Here is a 6129-nt window from a genome sequence, read left to right on the forward strand (position 1 = left end):
TTTGCATATTGTTCTGTCCATTGAGAAGCAAGTTGGTAAGTAACAGAAGGCCATATTCAGTGTTCGTGTTTGTAGCATAAGATGGAATCCATGCCAGTGATTGCTGAAGGTAAGCCTTAATCCCTTTTATGATTGTGTGCATATATTGTGAGCATGTATATGGTTTCTAACAATTGGTATCAGAGCATAGGCTCACATATATCAAAATCTTTTTAGGGTTTTGCAAAACAAATACAAAAAAAAAAAAAAAAAAAAAGGTTTTTGCTTTACGGGTCAAGTAACTGACCAAGTCACTGACCATGTAACTGGTCATGTAACTTATCAAGTAAGTTACTTAAGTCGATTGCTGCATCTGGTTAATTATCAAATTCACGCTTCCGCTGTGATTTTTAGCAGCAAATTGGGGAAAAAGCAAAAACAGGTTTTTCTATGGAAATTGATTTCGATTCATAGCATGATAATTGAATTTTGATTGTGCTCAAGAACACTAGTTGCATTCCCGGCGTGCGTTAGGTTAGAGTAGATGGTGACCGGATGAAATTTACAATTTCTTGATTGTTCTGTGGTTTCTTGGAATCGAAACAATTTTGATTGTGCTTGAATATGCATGATGAATTGATTGATGATATGGTATTGTATCTGTGATTGTGTAAAATTGCATGAAGAACAAAAATCTCCCAGAATTTGTTTACACAATTAAAATTGACAGATACGAGAGCTTAATTTTCTTACAAGGATGAATCTGGGTAGAATATAAAGTTAAAAGCTCATGAGTTGTGGTTTTCTGTTGGCATAAGTGATTATGATGCACAAAGCATTCTTCATTGATGTTGGCAGAAAACAATGATCAGGTCACTGACCATGTAACTGGTCAGGTCACTGACCATGTAACTGGTCATGTCACTGACCATGTAACTGGTCAGGTCACTGACCACGTAACTAGTTAGGTCACTAACCACGTAACTGGTCAGGTCACTGACCATGTAACTAATCGAATAACAAAATTGAAATTGTGTTTTGTGTTTTAAAACTATGCTTCAGTTTTATCTTCCAAAGAAGTGGTCAAGTATGGTTTTAGAATACAAAACAGCAATATGCGTGCTTGATGAAAATAAATACGGATACTTAGAAATTTTTCTTCTGTCTAAAGATGTGGATAAATTTCTTTGGATAACTTGTTTTCATTGAACATGGTATATTGATAAAGAACTCCAGGATGTTATGCTTTTGCTCAAAAGTGTTGCTTAACATTATTTTTGGTTATGGACTGATATGAATGCAAGTATGGATTGTTTAGGTTTTCTGTATGTTCTTGTTTTGGTTGCTTAAAGCTAAATAAAACACAGAAAACTTAAAGTTATTTTCTTTACAAATTGAGAACTCACACGAATTTTTGTTTTGCTCCTTAGGTAACTCTTACATGAACTTGAACAGTGTCTTGATGATAACTGGAACCAACTATAGAGCTTGGCTAGATTCTGTAGAGAACTATATGGGAATGCATGAGAACATAGACTATTGCTTCACTGAGGACAAACCTGAAGAGTTAACTGAAAAGAGCACTAAGAAGGAAACTGATCTTTACAAGAAGTGGCATAGATCCAATAGAATGGCTAAGAACCTCATTCGTACCTCTATGTCCAAGACTGTCAGAGGAAGTATAGAAGAACCTGAGCTAGCATCAGATTTTTTGGAACTCATAGGTGCTAAGTTTAAAGAAAGTGAAAAGGCAGAAGCTGCTAGGCTAACCAAGGAGTTTCATGATTTGAAGTACATGGGTTCAGGGGGAGTTAGAGAGCATATTATGAAGATGATCAATGTAAATGGCAGACTCAGGGAGCTCTTGATGGGGGTTAGGGATGAGCAGGTAGTGCATTATGCACTACATTCCTTGCCTAACAGTTTTAGTCATCTTAGGACCAGTTACAACTCTCAAAAGGGAAACTGGACTCTAGATGAACTTATATCCATCTGTGTGGATGAAGAATCTAGGATCAAGGAAGAAAAGGAACCTGCTACAACCATTAACCTCATTGAGAAGCCTAAAAGGAAAAAGCCCCAAAATTAGCTCAAGCCTATCAAAGCCATAACTAAGAGTTCAACAGCTGCAGTGGCCAAGGAAAATAGGCCATTTAGGTTCAAGTGCTACTTTTGCAAAAGAGTAGGACACATGAAAAAGGACTGCACTGGCTATAAAAATTGGTTAGCCAAAAAGGGTAAGATTTTTTCTAATACAGTTTTTTCTTTAGAAATTAATCTTATAAATGTTGAACCACAGTCTTGGTGGATAGATTCAGGCAGACCTATTCATATTACTAATTCTTTGCAGGGATTCATAAGGAGGAGAATCCCAAAAAGTGATGAAGTGAACCTGTGTGTAGGCAATGGCATGAGAGTGGCAGTCAAGGCTATTGGAACCTTAAAGCTCGATTTAGGATTAGGAAAATTGTTAGTTTTGGACAATGTTTTTTATGTACCTTCCATGAGAAGGAATTTGGTTTCGGTTTCTCTTTTAGTAAAATTTGGTTGTAGACTTGTTATGGATAGTAATGGAATTCTTATTTCTAAAAATTCTGTTCAAATTGGTTCTGGTGTTATTATGAATGATTATTTACAGTTAAATTGTTCAATGGCTCAACAAGAAATTTTACTTGTTGAAAATAACACAAACAGTACTAACACTTTAACAGGTGTTAAAAGAACCAAACTAAATGAAAAGTCTGCATTTTTATGGCATAGAAGACTCGGCCATGTTTCAAAAGAGAGACTGAAAATTTTGGTGAAAAACAACATCCTAAATGAACTTGATTTTTCTGATCTAACAGACTGTGTTGAATGTTTTAAGGGAAAAATAACTAATACTAGAAAGAAGACTGCATATAGAAGCCAAAATTTATTAGAACTCATACACACTGATATATGTGGACCATTTAGGCATCAAACTATCTGTGGGAATGTGTATTTGATCACATTCATTGATGACTTTTCTAGATACAGTTATATTTATCTACTTTCAGAAAAGGCACAAGCATTGAAAGCCTTTCAAATCTTTAAGTCTGAGGTAGAAAATCAACTGGAAAAGAAAATCAAAACAGTGAGGTCAGATAGAGGGGGAGAGTTCTATGGAAAGTACACTGAATCCGGCCAACAAAAGGGTCCATTTGCCTTGTTTTTGCAAGACAATGGAATTAAAGCTCAATACACAACACCCTATAATCCACAACAGAATGGTGTTGCAGAGAGAAAGAATAGGACTCTTTTGAACATGGTTAGATGTATGATGTGTACAACTGGTTTGCCTAAATTTCTGTGGGGTGAGGCTTTAAAAACTGCAAATTATATTTGCAATAGGACACCTAGCAAAGCCATAGAAAATACTGCTTTTGAGTTTTGGTGTGGCAGGAAACCTAGTCTTCATCACTGCCATGTTTGGGGATGTCATGCAGAAGCTAGGATTTATAATCCAAGCTTGAATAAACTTGACCCCAAAACTGTTAGTTGCTATTTTATAGGTTATCCAGATAAATCTAAAGGCTATAAATTATATTCTTCTCATCATTCACCTAGAATTTTTGAAACACATCAAGTAAAGTTTCTAAGTGAAAAAGTTCACAATACAAACCTTGAGGATTTAACCTCAGATTTTGAGGAAATTGTGTCAGATGAGAATATAAGTGTAGCATTGCCTTTAGAACAAGATGTAACTGATCATGTCACTGGTCACGTAACTGACCATATCACTGACCAAGTAACTGTACCTGGTCGAGTAACTGGCCAAGTAACTGACCATGTCACTGACCAAGTCACTGACCATGTCACTGATCAAGTCACTGCCCATGTCACTGACCAAGTAACTGTGCCTGGTCGAGTAACTGGCCAAGTCACTGCCCATGTCACTGACCATATAACTAACCAAGTAACTGTCCCTGGTCAAGTAACTGACCACGTAACTGGTCAAGTAACTGAACCTCACCATCCTCCAGTGGCTCAGCCTAGAAGATCACAGAGAGCAAGAAAACCAACTTATGGGGGGGAAGAGAGTGACTACATTGTTTATCTGCAAGAAGCAGAAATTGAAATGGACTGTGCAGAGGACAATGATCCAACTACATTTAATCAGGCCATTGAAAGTAGTGAATCTCATCAATGGCAGCAAGCAATGGAAGCAGAAATTAATTCCATGAGTCAAAATGCAGTTTGAGAATTAGTTGAACCTGACCCCAACCAGAAGCCTATAGGTTGTAAATGGGTTTTCAAAACCAAAAGAGATGCAAATGGCAACGTAGAGAGACATAAAGCAAGATTAGTTGCCAAAGGTTTTACACAGAAGGAGGGCATTGATTTTACTGAGACTTTTTCTCCAGTTTCTACAAAAGACTCGTTTAGGATAATCATGGCTTTGGTGGCTCATTTTGATATGGAGCTGCACCAGATGGATGTTAAAACAGCTTTCTTGAATGGTGAACTAGATGAAGTGATTTATGTGAGGCAGCTAGAAGGGTTTGTACAAGCTGGAAGTGAAAACTTAGTGTGTAAGTTAAGAAAATCAATTTATGGCCTAAAACAAGCTTCTAGACAGTGGTACAAGAAATTTGATTCTGTGATTTCTACTTTTGGATTTACAGAAAATCTTGTTGATGAGTGTGTTTATTTGAAGACTGTTGGGAACAATTTTATTTTTCTGGTACTCTATGTGGATGATATACTTTTGGCTAGCAGTAACATTAAATTGCTTAAAGATAGAGTTTTCTGTCAAGGAATTTTGACATGAAAGACTTAGGAGAAGCATCCTATGTACTAGGTATTGAGATTAAAAGAGATAGGGCACAGAGACTACTTGGTTTGTCTCAACAGAATTATGTTACCAAAATTTTAAAGAGATTTGGTATGGAGAAGTGTGCAGCTGGAGAAGTTCCCATGTCCAAAGGAGATAAGTTAACCAAGAAGCAAAGTCCCAATAGTGATGTTGAGAAAGAAAATATGGAGTCAAAGCCTTATGCCAGACTTGTAGGAAGTCTCATGTATGCACAAGTCTGCACTAGGCCGGATTTGTCTTTTGCAGTAGGGATTTTGTCAAGATTCCAATCTAATCCAGGCCATGAACATTGGGTAGCTGGGAAGAAAGTGTTGAGATACCTGCAGAGAACTAAAAACCACATGCTAGTTTATAGGCAAGTGGAGGATCTGAAACTCATTGGATTCTCAGACTCGGATTTTGCAGGGAATTATCCAGACTCCAAGAAGTCCACTTGTGGATATGTGTTCTTGCTTGCAGGAGGTGCTATTGCTTGGAAAACCATGAAACAAACACTTGTTTCAACTTCTACTATGCAAGCTGAATTTATTGCAGTATATGAAACTGTGTGTGAAGGACTTTGGATTAGGAATTTTCTCATGCAGACCAAAGTATTGAGTCACATTGTGGCTGGAACACTTGTAATTTATTGTGACAATGAGGTTGCAGTTTTCTTTAGCAAGAACAGTAAAAGGTCAAATAATTCCAAGCAAATTGATCTAAAGTATTACAGTGTTAGAGAAAGAGTAAAGCATGGTGAAATAGCTGTTTTGAGTATTGACACAAATTCACAGCTAGCAGATCCTTTCACCAAGGCATTGTCAGTAGTAGCATTCCAGAAACATACAACAAGCATTGGAATTTTAGCTAATTTAGATGCTTAGGTTCAGTAGAGAGTTAGTCCAGTTGGAGCATTTAAAATTCTAAGGTTTTTTGAGTTCTTGTGTTTTAGTTGTGATCTTTTATTTTGTTTATCACAACTTGTTTGTAATGACAGATTTTATTATTAATAAATTTTGAGGTATTTTCAGATTTTGGTTATTATTGCAGTTTTTGTTGAATGTTCTGAAAATTATCGATTTTGTGTTTAAAGTTATACTTGCTATCAGATGGCTTAAATCATGTAAAGCATGATGTTAAGGTTCAAGCAATATCTTTAAGCCATCAGTGTTCAGTAAATTTGCTTGAGTTTTTGGTTTTAGAAACATAAAGTAGGACCTAATATATGTTTACTTGTTGATACACATTAACATATATTGTATCACTTCTGCACTACACCAATTTTGTTATCAGACAACACTTTTTGCACAACGAAAAAAAAATGTGTTGTGTGA

Source organism: Rosa chinensis, chromosome 5, assembly GCF_002994745.2.
Source record: "Rosa chinensis cultivar Old Blush chromosome 5, RchiOBHm-V2, whole genome shotgun sequence".
In the NCBI taxonomy this organism is placed as follows: domain Eukaryota; kingdom Viridiplantae; phylum Streptophyta; class Magnoliopsida; order Rosales; family Rosaceae; genus Rosa; species Rosa chinensis.